Source organism: Vulpes vulpes, chromosome 2, assembly GCF_048418805.1.
Source record: "Vulpes vulpes isolate BD-2025 chromosome 2, VulVul3, whole genome shotgun sequence".
Classification (NCBI taxonomy): domain Eukaryota; kingdom Metazoa; phylum Chordata; class Mammalia; order Carnivora; family Canidae; genus Vulpes; species Vulpes vulpes.
Genome location: NC_132781.1, coordinates 150,823,754 through 150,843,803, shown reverse-complemented (window position 1 = coordinate 150,843,803; position 20,050 = coordinate 150,823,754). Strand labels below are relative to the sequence as shown.

Genomic DNA, 20,050 nt, shown 5'->3' with positions numbered 1-20,050 from the left:
GGTGGTGGCCTGGGGGGCGGGGGCGGGGAGGGAGCGGCCTGCTTTGCATAAAGGCTCCGCCTCCGCCAATCAGCTGGGCCCTCGGGGGCGGGGCCGCCAGGGCTGACCAATCACCAGGAGGCCGGGGCGGAGGCCGGGGGCGCAGGGACCTCCCCGAGGGCCCTTCCCTCCTGGGCCTCCGGCAGTCCTCGCCGCAGCCCTGCACCCAGGGCGGGGGTGGCCACCTCCACGGGGGGCGGGGGGGGCAGCCGAGGCCCAGAGCGGCCACCTGGCTTCCCCGAGGTCACGCGGCCGGTCACCGCAGAGCCGGAGCCCAGCCGGGCCGAGCGCCCCCCTGGCTTCCCTCCTGCTGCCCTGGCCCAGGGCCCTGCGGACACCCCGACCCCAGCCTGTGCTCTGGGGCCAGCGGCTCCCCACCCCCCTCGCTGCCTACCCACCCCGCCCCCAGGGCTTAGCTCGGAGACGCTGCTGACCCTAAGTCCCCTGCCCAGCCTCACCCCTGAGCCCAGACCCTTTGCTCCTGCTGCCCCGACATGGGGTCAGGGACACACAGAATGTCGGGGCTGGCAGGGGCCCCAGGAAGTCTGGTCCGTTCCCCTGGGGGTGCAGGTGGGGGCAGTGGTCCCTCCCTGGCCGTGCTGTGCGCCTCCCCTCCATCCCAGAAGCCCCCAGGGCCTGACCCGGGCTCTGCCCTTCTCCCTGCATCTCTCCTCTGCTTCCTGCCTCACTTCCCAGAGCAGATGCTGCAAAATCCAGGTCTGAGGTTTGATTTACAGACTTGCTGGGAGGGAGGGTGGCTGATGATTTACTCTGCCGGGAAATGTTTGCTTCTCAGGAGGGATCTCATGGCCCGTCCCCAAGGAAGGCGGCTGGGAGTTCCGAGGCTTCCCTCCCCTGGGAGGTGGCCGGGTGGCTTTGGTGAGGTAACAGAGGCAGAGGAGCCGAGGGAGGCCCATGTGGTGAAGAGCGAGCATAGACAGTGTGGTTGGGGGGAAGAAGATAGACTTAGGGGTCACAGGGCTTTGAGTCCTTGCTCCACCACGGACACACTGTGTGACCTTGGGCAGGTCATTTAACTTGTGTGGCCCTTGATTTTTCTCATTTACAAGATGGGCATAATCACACAGTAGGGTTGGTGACAACATCTGCCTCCCAAAGTGATAAGGCTTGGGTGAGGGGGTGTGTATATAAGTGCCTGGCACATAGTAGGTGCTCAGGAAAGTTGATTCTCCCCTGTAGACCATTTGAGGTCTCCTTTCCCCTGTGCAGATCACCTCCTCTGGGTCTCCCATCTAGATTTCCTCCAAGTCCCCCCAGCCCCAGACTCTGCCCTCAGAGAGAGCAGACCCTGTCTGTTTTGCAGATTCTACCTCCCTGTGGCTCAGTAAAGAGGACACAGTCCTGTTGGCAGGACTGCACCGGCTCCATGCCAGGGCACCAGGCACAGATGGTGCGTATGTCCTGGGATTATTAGCAGTGTGGCTGCTTCCTTGCTAATGAGTTAACAAATCTTGTCTGGAGAGGGCCCTTGGCAGAGTTAGGGGCCTCCGGGGCTCAAAGTTCTGCTGATCTAAGGGGTCAGCAGAATTCTTTAGCCTGTCTGAATTCTAAGAAGGAAGGAGGGAGTGGTAGCACTGGCCTCATTAGGGTGGATGACCCAGGGTCTGATGGGGCTGGGCTTGGACCTCTGGAGGGAGTGGGTGGGAGGCAGCTCCACTGGCTCTGAAGGGATCTCCCCGGACCTCCAAACTATATTTCCATTCTCAAAGTTGCCATTGCAGCCTGCAGGGTGCAGTGTCAGGAAGTGGGGGGCTGTAAGATGAGAGTAGTGATCCCTCCCTCACTCGGGTGTGTGGATTAAATATGTGAGGAAAGGTGTTATCTGAGGTGCTCCATGGGGACATCTGTGATTAGGGAGCAACCACATCCAACTCCATGGCGGGGAGAACTGTGGACTCAGGAGTCCACTCCTTGGCTTCAGTCCCTGCCTGGCCTGTATCAGTGCCTGAGGTTTCAGGAAAGGGGGCTCATCTTTCTGTGCCTCATTTTTTTCATCTGTAAAATAGGATAATAATAGACCTTCCTCACAGTGTCATTGTGAGGAATAAATGAGATAGTTTGGGTAAAGTGCTTAGGATAGAGCTGGGCACAAATTAGCACCAAGTCAGGTGTTGTTGTGTTGACAGTGTCACCATCCAGGCTTTTCTCTTAGTCGTTTGCACACACATACACTTCTCTTTCAACTGCATGGCTCAGGGGGCGCAGGACTCTTTCGAGTTCATCCCAGTGACGAAGTACAAGGAGGCCTCTCCCTATCCAGGCCAGGGCAGCCATTCTCACAGCGGTGTGGATGTCAGCAGGGCCTCGGTGGGGCCAGGTCTCCCCTCCCATCTCTCCTCCAGCTGCTTCATTTTTTCACTGAATTTGGATTGACAGCCAAAGGCACCTGCCCTTAAGGGAGAGGGGCTTCATGGTGGCTTTGAAAAATTTTGAACTAATTGTTAATAGTTAACAATTTGAAGATTTCATTAAAAAAAATCCAGACTTCTGGCTTGTCTTGGAAGTCAGTGTAGATACTGGGTTGGCATTCACGAAGCAAATCTGAGGGAACCAAGGAACAATGGCCCTGTGGTTGGAGGCCCAGGGTCTCCAGAGTCCCCACTAGCTTGTGTGAGTCTTGCCTGTTGGGTACCTGATGACATATTAGTGTGGGACTGAGCCCCAGAGACCCTGGCCTGGTCTCTGGACAAGAGGGTAAAGTGAGGCCACGTGGCCAGGGAATATCTTCTGCCTACACTGGAATGTCAGCTTCTCCAGGGCAGGAACTGGCTGTGCCGTGTCCACCGATGTGTCTTCTGTGGCCAGGATAGTGTCTGGCGTATGGTAGGTGACCAATAAGCTTTGGGTACATGTTGAATTTGCTGTCATTCAGTGAGTTGGAGGCACCTCAAGGGCTCAGAACTCATCTCCCAAACCAGAAGCTTCTTCAGCTTCAGCTGAATTTCCATAACTATCAGATCCCAAGACAGGGTTCCTGACCCCCAAATGTTCTCTTCTTCATACACATACATGTCTGTTGCCTCAATCAACTCAGATACTTTTTAGCTCATTCCAGGTTAACCCTGGAGAGGAAGGAGACCCTTCTACAGAAACGATCACTTATTATCAGGGCATTTTGAATATGAGAACAGTTGTTTAAAATTTCTTTTATCACTAACAAGAAAACTATGAGACCCAATGTGCTACCAGCTATCCTCTTTTTTTAAAAAAGGAAGGGAGCAGGGAGCTCGATGTGGTGCTCGATCTCAGGACCCTGGGATCATGATCTGAGCCAAAAGCTCGATGCTTAACCAACTGAGCCTCCCAGGCACTCCAGCTATCTTAAATCATAATAATAAAAAACAGCTTTAATAAAGTGTAATTGGCATACAATAAACTTCATATATAGACAACCATTGAACATCATAGGGTATAGGGGCACCAATCCCCTGCCCAGTCAAAAATCTGCATATAACTTTTGACTGCCCAAAAACTTAACTACTAAAGTCTACTGTTGATGGGGAAGCCTTACTGGCAACATAAAGTTGAGTTATACATATTTCATAAGTTATATGTAATATATACTGAATTTTTATAATAAAGTAAGCTAGGGAAAAGAAAATATTCTTGAGGAGATCATAAGAAAGAGAAAATACATTTACAGTACTGTATTGTGTATTTTGGGAAAAAAACACCAAACACATGTAAGTGTACCTGCACTGTTCACAGCCATGTTTGCTCAAGGACTTAAAATATGTATTTTGATGAGTCTTGACATATGTGTATATCATCTTCATCATAATCAAGATAAAGAACATACCCATCACCCCAAAAGTACTCTTGTGCTTCTTTATAACCCTTCCCTCCGAACCCATCCTCATACCCCCTATTCTAGCCTCAAGCAACAACAGATCTGCTTGAGGCTGATTTGCATTTTCTAGATTTTTATGTACATGGAAACACATAGTATTTACCTGTTTGTTTTTTTTTTTTTTTTTGTCTGGCTTCTTTCACTCATTGTAGTCATCTCGAGATTTTTCCATGTTGTTGCTTGTCAGTACAGTACTTCATTCTTTTTTATGGCTGAGGCATATTCTATTGTACGAATATACCAAAAGTTGTTAATGCAGTCACCTGTGGATGGACATTTGGGTTGTTCCCACTGTTTGGGTATCCCATATAAAGCTGCTATAGACATCTGTGTATGAGTCTTTGCATAGACATAGATTTTCATTTCTCTTGGCAAATTCCTAGGAGTTGAATAGCTGGATAATATGCTTAACAGACGCTCCCAAATTGTTTTCCAAGTACATGTACCATTTCACTCTCTATCAGGAGTATGAGAGCCCTAGTTCCTCCACACTCTTGCAACAATCCTTACAGTTTTTTTTAACTTTTTGTTCTCCTAACAGGTGTGTGATGATAGCTCATTGCGGTGTTGCTCTGCATTTCCCCTTTACCTTATGACTAATGGTGTTGAGCCTCTTTTCCTGTATTTATCGGCCATTTGTATATCATTGGGTACATGTCTAATCATGTATTTTGCCCATCTACAAACTGGGTTTTTAAAAATTATTGATAAGAGCTCTATATAATCTTTATCACATTATGATTTACCAATACTCTCTCCCCATCTGTGGCTTGTCTTTGTAGTTTCTTACCAGTGTCTTTTTGAAAAGCAGACATGCGTAATGTTGATGTTCAACTTATCAATTAGTTCTTTGATAGATCTTGCTTTTGATGTGCATCTAAGAAATATTTGCCTAAGCCAACATCACAGAAGCTTTCTCCTGTGTTTTCTTATGGAAGTTTATAGTTTTGGGTTTTACATTTAGGTCTGTGATCCATTTAAAGTTAATTCTTAATAGATGGAGTGAGGTATGGATTGAAGTTTTTTTTTTTTTTTTTTGCATGTGGATGTTGAGTTACTCCAGCACCATTTGATGAAAAGACTGTCCATTCTCCACTGAATTGCTTTTGCTCTATTGTCAAAAAAATCAATTGTCTTTATATGTTTGTAGGTCTATTTCTGGACTTTTTTATTCTATTCCACTGCTCTATTTTTTTAATTTCTTTTTATGCCAACACCACATTGTCCTAATTACTGTAGTTTTATGGTAAGTCTTGACATCACGGAGTGTTAATCCTCTAACTTTGTTCTTTTTTTTCAAGGTTGTTTTAGTCATTGTAGATACTTTTTGTTTCCATATGAATTTTAGAATCAATTTGTCAATTTCTAAAAAAAAAAAAAAAAAAGCCTATAGCTTTCTTCATAATTCTGGTGCTTAGTTTTGTGGAGCCCCTTTGATCTGTGGGATTATAGTTCTCATTAAACTTGGACAATTTTCTATTATTGTTTCAAATACTTTGCTTCCCTCCCACCACTGGCCCTTCTTTGAGGACCCAATTCTATGTGTACATTAGACAGTTTGAATTTGTTCTACAATTCACCGCTGCTCTGTTCGTTTCAAAAAATTCTTTTTTTTCTCTGCTTCAGTGTGAACAGTTTCTACCATTATGGTGTCAAGTTCATTAATCTTTTCTTCTGCAATTTCTAATCTGCTCTCAATTCCATCCAGTGTATATTTCATTTCACACATTATAGTTTTCACCTCTAATGTTCCACTTGATCTTTTTAATATCTTCCATGTCTCTACTTCATTTTGCAAACATATGGAATACAATTATAATAACTTTTAAAGTCCTTGTCTGAGAATTCTATTATCTGTGTCACTTCTGAGTTGGTTTTGATGGATTCATTTATCTCCTCATTATGGATTACATTTCCCCACTTCTTTGAATGCCTGCTAATTTTTACTTGAATCCGAAGCATCGTGAATTCTACCTTGCTGGATGCTGGATGGTTTTGTGTTTCTGTAAAATTTCTCAAGCTATTATTTTGGGGTGTTGTTACTTGTTGACAGTTTGATCTTTTCAGGTCTTCCTTTTAAAAATTAAAAGCAAGGAGGAACTGAAGTCATCTTTAATGTAGGGCTGTTTACTGCCCACTGTCTAGGCAAAGACCCTTCTGTGTACTTTCCTCCAATCCCTGTGAACCGTGAGGTTTTCCAGTCTGGCTATTGGGAATAGGCACTATTTCTAGCACCATATGAGTGCTGGCACTCTTACCTCTTGTTCTTTTAGGTGGTTCTTTCCCCGGTATCTGACAGTTTCCTGAAATGGTAGCCTTCATGAGTACTCAGCTGAATACTTGAGAGGGACCCTCTGCAGATCATCAGGGTTCTGTTTCTGTTTTCCTTTCTCCTCCTGCCACTGTGTCTTATGAACTCTGTCTTCTTTGTTCCTCTTTTTTTCCTCAGCTCTGTCTCTTCAGTTTAGTTCCACCTGGTTCCTCCTCCTCCATCATGGCCTAGAATTCTCTCTGGATGGGAAGCTGGGGACTCTCTGGTCTCACCGTTTTGTGCCCCATATCTGTCCTCCATTGTCCAGTGTTCACCATCTTCGTACTTTGCTGAGCCTCAGTTTACTTAACCAAAAAGGGGAATAATGACAATAATTACCCTCCCCGCCCCCCCAAGTTTGTGAGGATTAATGAGATAATTTACTAAATCACTAAGCCCAAAGCTGTATTCACTAAATGCTCAATACACGGTGGCTGCCATTATCACTACTACAACTGCTACTGTTCAATACCAGTGACTGAGGCGATGCAGAATGGGCAAAAGCTACCAGGAATTCAGAAATGCTTTCCATGAATTTCTTCATTACTATAATGGCAATAGCAGACAGTACAATAAAATAGTGGCTTGTTTTGTGCTAAGCCAAGTATTCCATGTACAGGCAGTGCTTGGTGCTATTAGGTACAAGGTATACGACAGATGGATTTGAGGACCACCCCCAGGAGTTTAATAGCTACACTTTGATCTGGATCGAGTGAAAGCCAAGGGGGATCTCTGACCTGCTTAGTTAGGGCAATGTTGCAATAGCAGGAGTTTGGGAGTCTCCTGGGTCCAGCTTAGTCTCCTCCCTTGCATCCTTCCCCCACTCTGCCCTGCAAGCAGGTGAATCCTTCCTGGATTTAGAGCTGGGCCCTCCTCCCCTCACCCATTCCCAAGTCTTAAGCACTCACGGCTGAGGTTTGTAGTTTTTCCTCTCCTCCAATGAATATGTAATTGTCTCATAGAATGAGCCAAGATGAGATGACAGTTGTAGTAAAACTGGTACATTACAATACTCCACATAGTTGCTTAATGAACATGTGCCAACACATGGCTGCCCACCCTCTTCAGCCCCAGAGCCAAATGAAAATGAAACACATTCCATGGTATTATTTTATTAGCTGGGGGCGGCAATGGGGAGAGGGAGGAGAAAGTGTGGGACAAAGACAGAAGAAGGGGAGAGCTTGAGGGTGTGGGAGACAGGTGTAGAGGATGTGTAGACAGGATGAGGGAAGGCAGAAAGGGGGGAAGAGGATAAGGGAAAGAAAAAAGTAAGCTAGGAAGGGGGAAGAGGCAAGATGGGATCTGAGTTTGGATTTGACTCTCCAAATGCCCCTTGTAGGGAGGAGAACATTGGCTGGGCTCATGATTCCCATTGCAAAAAAGAGGACACCAAAGTTCTCCTATGTACTACATACTGTGCTAGGTGATGGACAAGATAGACAGGATCCAACAATGGACAAGGCAGATAATGTAGGTCTCTGCTCTGTGGGGTTCACAGTCTTGTGTATTAAGCAGTAAATAATCACATCACGAATACATGTAAGTACTGTTGAGCTTGTGATTATTTGCATGATTATTTTAGAAGAAGGATTGTGACAGAGTAGTTAAGGGAATCGGTTCTGAAGAATGGATGGCTAGATTTGAATCCAAGCCCTGTCACATTCTGACAGTGGGAACTTGAGCAAATTACTTAACCTGTCTGGGCCTCAGGTTCCTCATTTCTAAAATGGAGATTAAGGTATGTATTACATAGGGAGGTTGAGAGGCTTAAATTAGGTAATATGTCTACATCACTTAGAAAGTGCTTGGTGCCTAGTAAATAATGACAGATTCTCCTTGACCTTACTTTGGACAGGTTCTTCTAAGCCCTCTTCTCACCAGACCTTGACCTTGAGCTGGATATCCATCCTTGTCAAGTTCGATTTTAGCATGAATTCTGCTAAGTCAGTTTCAAGAGAATCTCTCATCCGTGCTATCTGATCACTAAAAATATTATTTGGTCAGTTTAGCAAATATCTGCTTAAGGTTGGTGTTTCCACCAACACCCTCACCCAGCTTCTTGGCCATATAAAGCCCCACCTGTCCTTGTCTTTGGGATTGTGCTCAGTTCTACGCTGAAGTCCCTTTTTCTCTATTGCAGTAGTTTCTGAATAAAATCTGTCCGTACCACTTTAGTGTCTGGCTCTGGTTTTCTTAAACAGTACTTTAAAAATTCCAACTTTGGGGATCCCTGGGTGGCGCAGTGGTTTAGCGCCTGCCTTTGGCCCAGGGCGTGATCCTGGAGACCCGGGATCGAATCCCACGTCGGGCTCCAGGTGCATGGAGCCTGCTTCTCCGTCTGCCTATGTCTCTGCCTCTCTCTCTCTCGCTCTCTCTGTGACTATCATAAATAAATAAATAATTTAAAAAAATTCCAACTTTGACTATAAAAGAGCTAAAAAGTAAAGCAAAGGATTAGATGGCTGTGGTTTAGCTCAGAGGTCAGGACAGTCTTTTCTGAAGGGGTGTATCTTGAGCTGAGACCTGGAAGGCAATCTACATGTCAAGAAGAAGGAAGACAAAGTTGTAATGCACTCCCCCCCACCTCATTCTTTTCTGCTTGTCTAGAGTTCATTCCTCTTCTGATAGGACCAATCCCCAATTTTACTTTGAAAACAATTTCCACTACTCTCAGTCCATCCAGTTGGGACTGACCCATCTCTCAGCTCCTGCTACCCAGGCCTGACCATTAAGTTAATTTCACCTTCTGAGTGTAATAATCATTTCAGTAATGGGAAGCTGACCTACACCAGACCAATAGAATCTTACTAGGAACTTTTGCTGATCAACCTACTTTTCACCTGCTCCCTGCTCAGTGAGGAGTCTGTTTCTCCTTCATCTTTTGCCCCTCCCCCATTTGTGCACTTTCTTTCTCTCTCCCCCAAATAAATGAATAAAATCTTAAAAAAAGAACTTCTAATTCTTTACAACTGGTGTACTCCATGACTTGTTCCAGAGGCTTCACTTCTCATTATGCCTCATGTTTAACTTTATATCCATTTGAGAAGTCCTGAATCAAAGACCCAGGGACCATTATGACTGGACGGTTATGGAACATAAATACTTCTTAGTCCATTATCCTTATTTTGTTTTTTTTTTCTAAATAATTGGCCAAATAATGTAAAAATACATTGTTATGGTAAAAAAAAAGTCTAATAATACAGATGAAGCAAATAGCTTTATTTTAAAGAATGGGAAATGAGTCCAAGAATCTCCATCTTGCAAAGAAAGATCTTAGGACAATAGTGAACATTTCTCTTAGCACCACCCATGTCCAGCCACAATGGTAAGCTATTAATTTCATTATTTTAAAATTTATTCTTCATTTCAACCCTATGAGATAGGTACCCATATTGTCCTTGTTTGACAGTTAAGACAGTCATGGCCCAGAGAAGTTAAGAAAAGTGTCCAAGATTATGTAGCTAGCAAGGGCAGAGCCACGATATGAATTCAGGCAGTCTGGCTTTAGAGCCCATTCTCTCATTCCTGGTAACAATCTAGATAATTCTATCTAAAAGACAGGGAAACAAGTGATCCCAGGAATCTGAAGAGAAAAACCATCTAAGCTTCCACGGGAAGCTGTCCGACGGGAGCTGTCCGTCGTCCTGAAACCTACAAGGAAACTAACAGGTACAGGAGGAAACTTTTTCATCTTCTGTTCACTATCCTGACCTCTACCCACTTTCTCTTGCCCTCTGACTCATCCCACACCCTCAATGTTCAGGAAACTCTTGATTACACCCACTTGGTTTAACTTGACATTCATTCCTTTGCTTATAAGCTGCCCCAGTTGAACTTTGGACAAATAGTATTCTCAAGCCACAACAGTTTTTGATTTTTTTCTCTTGACCAAATCTGTGTTTATCCTTGGGCTTTAGGGAGGAAAACATAGTTCCTGCCCTCAAGGAGCTGTAGGCAATCTAGGGATATAATATATACAAGATATACATTAGGTAAGGGCTAAACATGTTATAGTGGCAGACATGACCCTACAGGATCTCCTTTAACAAAACCTTTTGTCTCTATGATTACTTTCCACCTAGAGTCTCTGAACACAGGATGCATCTCTTACCACTGGACCTTTTCACATACTGCTCTTTGACTGGCATAACTTCCCACATGTTTGCTGAGCTCAAGTCCTACTTCCTCCAGGAAGCCTCCTGTCATCCCTATCACTATCACCACCTCCCCCAGACTAAGTTTATCTTAAACTTTTGAGGCCTTTGATGGCAAAACTAACAATAATGGGAACATTAAAAAGCAATAAAGTATAGCGATATTCCATATTAGCACTCCAGTCCTTTAGATTCACTCTGGCGAAGAGAAGGAGCCCTAGGCTTAGAATGAAGAGAACTAAGATCTTTCCTGGGATTTCTCAAATAGGGGAGGAAGTTCAGGCTAAGTGATTTAAGAATTCACTCTTTCCACAAACATGCCTAGAGTGTCTACCATGAGCCAAGAACTGGATTGGATCCAGTGTAGGGATGGAGAGGATGCAGAGGGAAATTAGACCTGAGTGGTAGGAGAGGATGGATGGCATCCATGGTAGTCATGGATGGCATCACAGGATCCAGGGAGGCCTGGACAGCTCAGAGGAAGGAGAGCCCTTCCAAAGCTGAGGGCACTAGGGAGTCTTCCTATGAGAAGGAGAATTTGAGTGGGTCAATGAAGAATATAAGATGGTATTGGATGCAGAGATCATTTTAGAGAGAGTAAAAGTCCTAGCTCTAGTGCTTGAGAGTCTGTGATTCTAGGCCCTGGGTTCTGTAATTCTGGATTCCATGGCTCTGGATTCTGTGACTTTAGATTCTAAATTTCTGGTTTAGAATTCTGTGAATCTGGGATGTCTATCTCTAGGTTCTCTGGTTCTAGATTTTACAATCTGTAGCTCTGGGGTCTAGGATTCTACAATCTTGATTCTGGGTCATATAATTCTGGATTTTGGGTTCTGGGCTTTATGGTTCTGAGTATTGTCATGATTATTCTTCTTTAAACCCAAAAGCATGTGTTGGAGAAGAGGAGGTCCTGACATCCTTCCAGCTCCTCTGAAGAATGTTGTCTCCCTCTCCCCTCCAAGAGACAACTGATGAAACAAAGCCCCTCCTTCCCACCCTGTCTACAGTCCTCCTCCCAGTTTCTCTAGCCTAATGAGGTGCCCCATGTAGATTGAGGGACAAGCTGAGAAAGGTGTGGATAGAAGGGCCAGTCTACCCTTTCAGCAGGGCTAAAAATAAGTGTCTCTAGGCTCTGCCCTTTCCTAAGTGATGGATGGCCTGGACAGGGCACTGCTCTCGGTAAAGAGGTCCTGAGTCCTGAAATAACCTGAGGACTTACTCCTTAGTGAAGAAGGAGAAGGAGGGAGTGTGATTTAAGGGACCCTTAAAAGCACTGCACACTGTCAGGGAGTTGTCCTTTTGGATTAAGCATTGCCCTACCCTGGTGTCATCCTTCAGGCTGCTTTCCCCAGCTTCTGCTAATGAAGGCCACTGGTACTCCTGCCTACCCACTTTGTTCCATCTGAGACAAACCCAACAGAGACAGGAAGGAGTGAATTTAGTGCAACTCCTCCCCCCAACACAAACACACAGACACACACACACACACATACACACATGTGACGTGGCCATCTTTCTCTGGGTCCCCAAAATTCTGGGTTCTCTTGAGGGAGTCTTGACCTGAAGTGTGACTGGGGTTGTCCCCAAAGGTGTGAGTGGTGATCTTGAGATGGCATAGCTCTTCCAGAACATATGGGTCACTGTCTCAGCAGTCTGCCATCCCCCCTACCAAGCTGGCGGTAGTCTTACCCTCTCTCTGGGCTGGTACCCCCACCTCAGGGAGCTTTCTGCCAGAGGGGTTCGGGACAGAGAGCTCACTCTTCTTTATTTGGTTTTAAATTGTGGAACCAAAAAAATTACATTTAAACTGTTTGCAGGGAGGTAATTTTTCCTAATCACTCACCCTGCTGCACACATCTCCACAACTTGATTACTTCTAATTAGATTAATTAGATGGAGAATAATTTCTTTTCTCTGGGAATATGAATGGAACAGCCCCAATGTCCCAGAGCCCAGAGTGGAGCCTGCTCAGATAAGATGTCTGTCCTCTGAGTGGTGGAGGGACTTGCCCAAGGTCACACCATAAGCCAGTTGAACCCCAGTCTGTCTGATTCTGGAACCTTAACTCTTAACCATCACACTATTGGTCTTACCTGGACCATCTGCCTTTTCTTCCAACCTGGGTGTGGGATCAGCAGACTGTACCCTCCCCAGCATCACGGGACCCAGGGAAGGCTCAGGAGTTGGGGTCAGGCTGTGGCTCACTGCACTGGCCTCCTGGATAATCCCTTCCTCACATCCCTCTCTGAGGGTGGGTCTTGCTATGCCCTAAATCACCGAGTCCCTTACACCATAAACAAGGATGGGGAATGATCCTGGGAAACCAGAGAAGGCAAAATGCCAGGGCAATTGCAAGAGTGCTGTGGAGTTGCTGGCCAAGGAACTGAGAGACCCTGGGAGTCACCTGGCCCTTGCCACGACTCACCCTAGGCACCTGTGATCTGCATCTAGGCATGTTGGTCATCAGCTGAGCTATGTAAACTGCTGCCTGCAGAGCTCGGAGCTCGGCTGGCTGGCCCCCTACTGTGCTATAGCTGAGGCCACTTGGCCCCACTCGCAGGCTCAATGTCCAAGTCCTGGAGAGGCCCTGACCTGTAGCAGGAGAGGATGGGGGTCAGGTGCACTCCTGGGGCTCAGCACCAAGTCCTGTACTCCATGCCGGGCACCGTACACACACTCACTGATGCCCTCCACCCCCATAGGCTCTGTGTCCTGCAAATACTTAATGAATCCCACTCTGTGTGGCCCTGCTGAGACAAGCACCCACATGCTCTCAAAGAGTCTTGCTATCCTGAGATCACCACCCTCACCCTCAAGGACCAACAGCGTCCTGCCTCTTGAACACAGTCATGCTCATGTGTATCCACACTCTGACACTAGTACACACATCTTTGTCAGTGACCTGCACATGTGTACCTTGACACTGTCACATACCCACAATTTAAGACAGCCACACACACATGTAATAAAGCCCGCATACACACACAGGGGACAGGCATGTGTGTGTGTGCACATGTGCGTGCATGCACACACACACACACACACACACACACCATCTCACACAGATGCACTGACACTCAGGAGCCTTGTATGCTAATCCTAACACCACGCAGATGTGTAAGCTCCTGCCACCTTCACTTTCCTCATCTGAATAGGAGTTAGACTCAGTTTCTTGGGGACCCTTCTGGCTATGGCATCCTGGGTTTTTTTTCTTTCATTTCTCTCTTTCTCTGACCCAGGGGCAGCACAGAGTGGCATCACAAGCTGTCAATAATGATTAGCCTTCATCAACAAACAGGCAACTCACCCTAGGAGCCCCAGGACAGAGCCTGATATGGAGTCTGGGCCTGCGAACACAGGGATTTACTGCCCCTGCACGCACACACACAGACGCACAGGCACACTCTGCTCTCACGCTGGGACACATCTGTAGGAAAAGTCATTACCAGCTCGAAGTGATGGGATTTATGATCCAGAGCCAGTCCTGGGGCCAGGCCTGGCCCTCCCACCACCTGGGATCAGTGACCACCGTCTGTTCCTTTACTATTTCTCTGAAACATTTGATGGTGAGGGGGACCAGCCCCAGAAGGCAAGAGAAAAATATCTGGAACCAGAAGCCTAAAGACAGATTAATCATGTCCTGTGGCTACAGACAGGTCCTGGAGAAAGGCCAGGGGGCCTGAAGTCCCTGCTGGCTCACAGACTGGAGAGCCCACAGAGGGGTGACAGTGAGAAGCAGGGTGGTCCTTGGGTGCCCTGAGAGTAAGCACCCCCTTAAAAGCTTGCACTGTCCCCAGGTGCCTCCCTGGCCTGGCCCTGGTCCCACCAAGGGACCCTGCCTTGCTCATTGTGTTCCCCCCCTTCTCTCGCAGCAGTGGCCACCTGAGCTCCACCTGAATGACCAGACAGCTACAGGTTCCAGGGCCAATCCCGTCCCAGCTGAGAGGGTTTAAGGAGTTTCGGGCATTTTTCCAAAAAGGACACCAAAAATGGTCAATAGGTGATGCTCAACAGAAGATGCTCAACATCAGTTACCATTGGTGAAGGAAAAGAAAATTGAAACCATGTGAGATAGCACCTCACACTTGTCAGAATGGTTAGTAGCAAAAAGATAAGAAATAACAAATGTGTTGGTGAGGACGTGGAGGAAAGGGAGCCCTCGACACTGTTGGTGGGAATGCAAATGAGCCCAACCACTATGGAAAACAATATGGAGTTTTCTCAAAAAAAAAAAAAAAAAGTAAAAATAGACCTACAATACATATGATCCAGTAATTCCACTTCTGGGAATGTACCCAAAGGGAAAGAAAACAGGAATTCGACGAGATATATGCGCCCCCATGCTTATTGCAGCATTATTCACAATAGCTGAGATATGGAAGCTGCCCAAATGCCCATCGGTGGATGAATGGCTAAAAAAGATGTGGTACATAAGCACAATGGAATATTAATCAACCATGAGAAAGGAGACCGTTCGGCCACTTGCGACCAAATGGATGGACCTTGCACACATTATGCTAAGTGAGATAAGCCAGACAGGGAAAGACAAGTTGTGAATGATATCACTTATATTTGAAACCAAAAAAAAAAAAAAAGAAGAAAGAAAAAATCAAACATACGAAAACAAGAACAAGAACAGCGAGTGAAATGGTGGTTCCTCAGGGTTGGGGGTGGGGGTGCAGTGTTGATGGTGTTTACGGTTACAAAATTGTAATGAGTTACTGAAATACGTAGGTGTTTGAGCACAGCAATACTGTACTGTAAGTATGACGTGTGATAAAATATCATTACAATGGCAACCATATTGTAATGTATAAATGTATCACAGTAACAAGAAGTACACCTTAAATTTATGCAATATCACATGTCAAATTTATCCAATTAAAAAAAAGCAAACCAAAAAAACCCCACCTTATTCATGTAGAGTCTTTCCTGTCACCTGGAGTATGATATCAGAGTTCTATATGTATTAGCTGACCAAATGAAGGAGTGAATTAATGGATAACAAATGAATAAAACCCAATTATTTAATAATTAAAAAAGAGAGTTCCAGGGGTAGTTAATGGGATTGGGGGTGAAGCTTGCAGTCTGGCCTGGGTTTGAGTCCCAGGCACTGACTCACTTGGGACCTGAGCCACCTCTCCTATCCCTGGGCCCCAGGTCCTCATCCTCCCAACAGGGCAAGGAGCCTGCCCGGACCCCACGTGGGCTGACCAGGTCCAGGGGCATCTGCAGGTGCTCGGTGGGTGTTTATTCTCATCCCCTCTGGGGCTCCCGCAGTGCCTGGCTCCGAGCCAGCACCCCATAAATATCGATTAACCCAGAGAGAGAATGAGATAAGCTCATGCGTGGGTCTGGGCCTCGCAGGGCAAAATCTAAAACTGTGTTGGGCAGTGAAACAACCAGAGGGCCAGCTGGGTGGAGCCAGGAGGGTTTGGCTGGAAGACTTCCTGGAGGAGGCAGGCCTTGGGCTGTGTGGGATTTGGATAGAGGAGGGGAAGGCCTTCGAGGAGGGGAGATGCTGGTGCAAAAGCAGGGAGGTGGGAGGCGAGGGGTCAAGGTGAGACCTGTCTGTCTTGTGTTGTGAGCCTGGCCCTGGGGAGACTGTGTGTGTGTGTGTGTGTGTGTGTGTGTGTGTGTGTGTGTGGTGGGGGGAGTCTCAGCACAGTGCTGGGCTCCCAGGGTTGCTGGGCAACGGGGGCTCCTCCCCTCTGTCAGCCCACCCAGGTCACCTGCTCTCCTCTGTCCCCAGGGCTGGCCTCCCCACCTGTCACATGTACCCCCGTGGGGGGCGGGCTTCAGTGCAGGGACCCGGGGGACACAGACACGTCAGTCCTCTTGGAGAGGACCACCAGGCTCTACTTGCTGTGAAACAGACCCTAGAAGCTCCGAGCTGGGAGGTCCACAGCCCGCCCACGCCCACCCTGTAGGAACCCAGCACAGAGAGGTTAAGGGAGTGGCCCACAGTCACCCAGTCCCCAGTGTGGGTCCCCCAGTGCTCTGCTCTCTGGCCAGCCTGGGGGTGGGTCCTCCGTCTACAAACGGAGGAGGTGGAGAGGCTCAAGGAATGTTCTTCTCCCTTTGGCCTCCCTCTGCCCTCATGCCCACCCACTCACCTCCAGGCTGAGAAGAGCCCGCAAAGGAGACCCCGGGCTCCTGAGAGTCCAGGCCGGAGATCTGCAGCCCCATCAGCCTGAGGCCTGGGCCTGTGCCGGGAAGGGGAGGGTTAAGGCACGAGCAGCCCTTCCTGGTTGGTGTTTAACTTGCAGTTTCTAAAGGCCATCAGGAGCCCCATGAAGCAAACGTTTTCACTTTTAATGACACCGCAGCAGATTAAAGAGGGGCCCATATCTCAGCTGACTAGAAGAGAGGCCATCCATTAACCGGGATGGCCCTGGGCTGGCAGCTTGAGTAACTTTCCCAGAGACCTGCCTAAGTTGGGGCGGGGTGGGGGTGGGGTTGCTCCTCTCATCTCTGCCATCAGCAAATCCTGCAGGTCCCTCTGGCACTCACTCCAGGAAAGGACAGTCTGGAAAGACATTGAGACGGGCAGGGGTCAGCTCAACATGAGAGAGCTCCCAGTCCCAGTGGACCACAAGTTGACAGCCATCTGCCTTTGTTTACCTTTTCCCTTTCTGTGCCCCTTCTCTGCTTTCTGTCATTGGAGTTTACATTTTCCAGAGTTTTATGTAGCTAGAATTATAGAGCATGTACTCCTTTGTCTGGTTTCTTTCACTCAGCCTAATTATTTTTAGCTTCATTTATTGTTCGTACATGAATAAATAGTTCATTCTTTTTTTATTGCTGAGTAGTAATCCATTATACGGATAGATCACAACTTGTTAATCCCTCACTCACTGATGGGCATTTGGGTTGTTTCCAGTTTTTTGATGTTAACAAATGAAGTTGCTATGAGCATTTGTGTACAAGTTTTCGAGTGAACTCACGTTTTCATTTTCCTTGGGTAAACACCTAGGAGTGGAATGATGGGGTCCCACGGTAGGAGGCATGTATACCTTTTTAAGAAACTGCCAAACTGTTTTCTAGAGCACTTGTACCATTTCCTTTTTTCTGCCTGCAGCATGTGGAGCTGTGGTTTTCCACACCCACAGTCTGTGGCTGTCACCGCCCCATGTGTGCAGTGGTGTCCCACTGTGGCTTCCCTCCGTGTTTCCCTATCCAGATTTGCCATCCATATCTGCTCAAGTCTTTTGCCCACTTAAAAAAAATCAGGTTGTTAAAAAAAATAAATAAAAAAAATCAGGTTGTTGACTTTCTTGTTATTGAATTTAGAGAGTTCTTTATATATTCTGGAAACAAGTCCTTTATCAGGTATATAATTTGCACATCTTTTCTCCTAGTCTGTGGCTTGTCTTTTCAATCTCTCACCAGGGTCTTTTAATGCTCAAAGGTTTTCTTTCTTTTCTTTTTTAAGATTTTATTTATTTATTCACGAGGGACACCCCCCCCCCCCCCCCACACACACACAGAGGCAAAGACACAGGCAGAGGGAGAGGCAGGCTCCATGCAGGGAGCCTGACATGGGATTCCACCCTGAGTCCCCAGGATCACGCCCTGGACTGAAGGCGGTGCTAAACCAAACCGCTGAGCCACCCGGGCTGCCCCTCAAAGGTTTTCAAATTTAATGAGGCTGCCATTCAAACTTGCTGTCCACTGTGTTAATAATGGCATCTGCCATTGTGGGGTCTTCGTATCTCCAGAGTGCCTGTTCTGGAACAGGTCCTTCCCAGAATGTTCGATGCAGTGTCCCAGGGCAGTCCCCCTAGGTCAACATGGTGCTCTGTCCAGCTTTGTGTTCTGGTCTTCTTCATCCAGCACCTCTCCAATCCATCTCCAGGCCGCTTCCCTGGTTCTTCCTGGTCCTTGTAGCCAGGTCTTGCTGCTCCTTGGGTATATGATATGATCTCCCTCGTCCCCTTCCAGGCCTGCTATTTCAGCAGATAGATTATGCTCAGATTTGAGCCTGATTATGGGTTTGGTGGCCACAGGGGAGGTAGGGGGCCAATCTCGAAGAAGGCTGTGTTACGGGGTCAGGCACCTCCTCCCCTGAGGCCTCCCACAATCTTGCAGTGAGGGAACTTTCATCTCTCAACACATCAGAATAGGTCCCTTTGCAGGTCTGTAGGGTGCAGGGGAGTCTGGGTTCTCAAGTCCATTCATCCAGATATTCTCACCCCAAGTCTTAGGGACTTACTCCTGGCCTATCAGGGCCCCAACTTTCCTGGGCAGAGAATTCATCCTTCTTTGAAGCTTGGCTGCTCCTACAATGACATCCTTTGCCTGGTCTCTCTGGCTATGGAGTGGGAGTCTCTCATATGTTGCCAAGTAGACTTTCTGATGAACATTTTGCTTCAAACTGCAGACTCATAAATCTGAGTCTCTAATTCTCTGGTTTCATGTATTAGTGGTACTCAACAACAGCTGACAATTCCAATTTCCTTCTAATTACTTCCCCTCCCACATTTCTTGGTGCTAGAGACCTTGTCCCCAGGGCACCCCCTCCACCTGTCTTCCCTCTTCCCTACAGTGGGTTGTCTTAACAACACCACTGTTACCACAGGTGAGGGGCTGTTGCTACTCCACCAACCACCAATGGCAGGGTCCTCACTGACACCTCCACAATTGCATCTTAGAACCTGCTTCCCAGGACCATTCCTACTACCAGTTAGCTCGTGTCGGATTCCCTAGAAGCAGAGCCAGAGATGAAGATTCTTGAGAAAGTGGCTCCCTGGGAGGAGGGGAGTGAGAGGAGAATTCTGGGGCAGGGGAAGGAGCGAAGCAAAGATGTGTCCTCTGGACCCAGGACAACTGGCTTTGGGAGGCTGTCTGCTTAATATCAGAACAGCCCTGGGGACCTTGGGCTCTTGGTCTGGGCAGGTGTATTAGTCAGGCTTTTCCAGAGACAGAACCGATAGGCTATGTATGTGTGTGTAGAAAGAGATTTATTTTAAAGGATTGGCTCATGTAATTATGGGAGCTGGTAAGTTCAAAATCTGTCATGGGGACCAGGAGCCTGGACAGGCAGTCTGATGGAAAATTCCTTCTTGCTTGGGGAGGCCAGTCTTTTTATTCCATTCAGGCCTTCAGCTGATTGGATGAGGCCCACCCATATTTTGGAGGGCAATCTGCTTGTTCAACGGTCACTGCTTTTTTTTTTTTTTCCAACGGTCACTGCTTTAAACATTAGTCTCACCCAAATCACCCTCCAAGTCGACATATAAAATTAATCATCATAGTAGTAGACTATGTGGAGTAGGAGCCTTAAAAGCAGAAGGAAGTGAGCTCAGGACAGGGGGTAGAGAGTTGCCCAAGAGGATCTGGTGCCTGGCCAAGGAATGGGTGAGATGGGGCCACCATCAACCCAGCCACCTGGCTGGAAGGTGACATCAAGTAGACCTCAAAGTAGGCTTTGGGCCTCAGATGGAGGCCTAGGAGGTAAAAGAACCTGGAGCATGGGAATGAGGAGGGCCTCAGACACTGATTAGGAGGGATAACGTGCTCTCAGGAGAAGGCAGGTGTCCAGTGGCTAGACTGGGAGTGAGGGCGTGGGAGGACAGACCTCACAGCTGTGAGGTAGTAGTAAATGGAGTGTTGTTTCCACCGGTCAGGGGGCTGGACACAAGTTAGCTGTACCCTCTGCTTAGGGTCTCAAAA

General features: G+C 47.2%; 1 long non-coding RNA gene across 1 annotated transcript; it reads left to right on the top strand.

Moving 5' to 3' along the window:
• The first annotated feature begins 243 nt into the window (after positions 1–243).
• On the top strand, positions 244–15,388 carry LOC140597976 (uncharacterized). The gene is made up of 3 exons (XR_012000085.1): positions 244–756; positions 1,364–1,450; positions 14,248–15,388. It is a non-coding gene; the product is annotated as an uncharacterized lncRNA (long non-coding RNA).
• Positions 15,389–20,050: the final 4,662 nt, after the last annotated feature.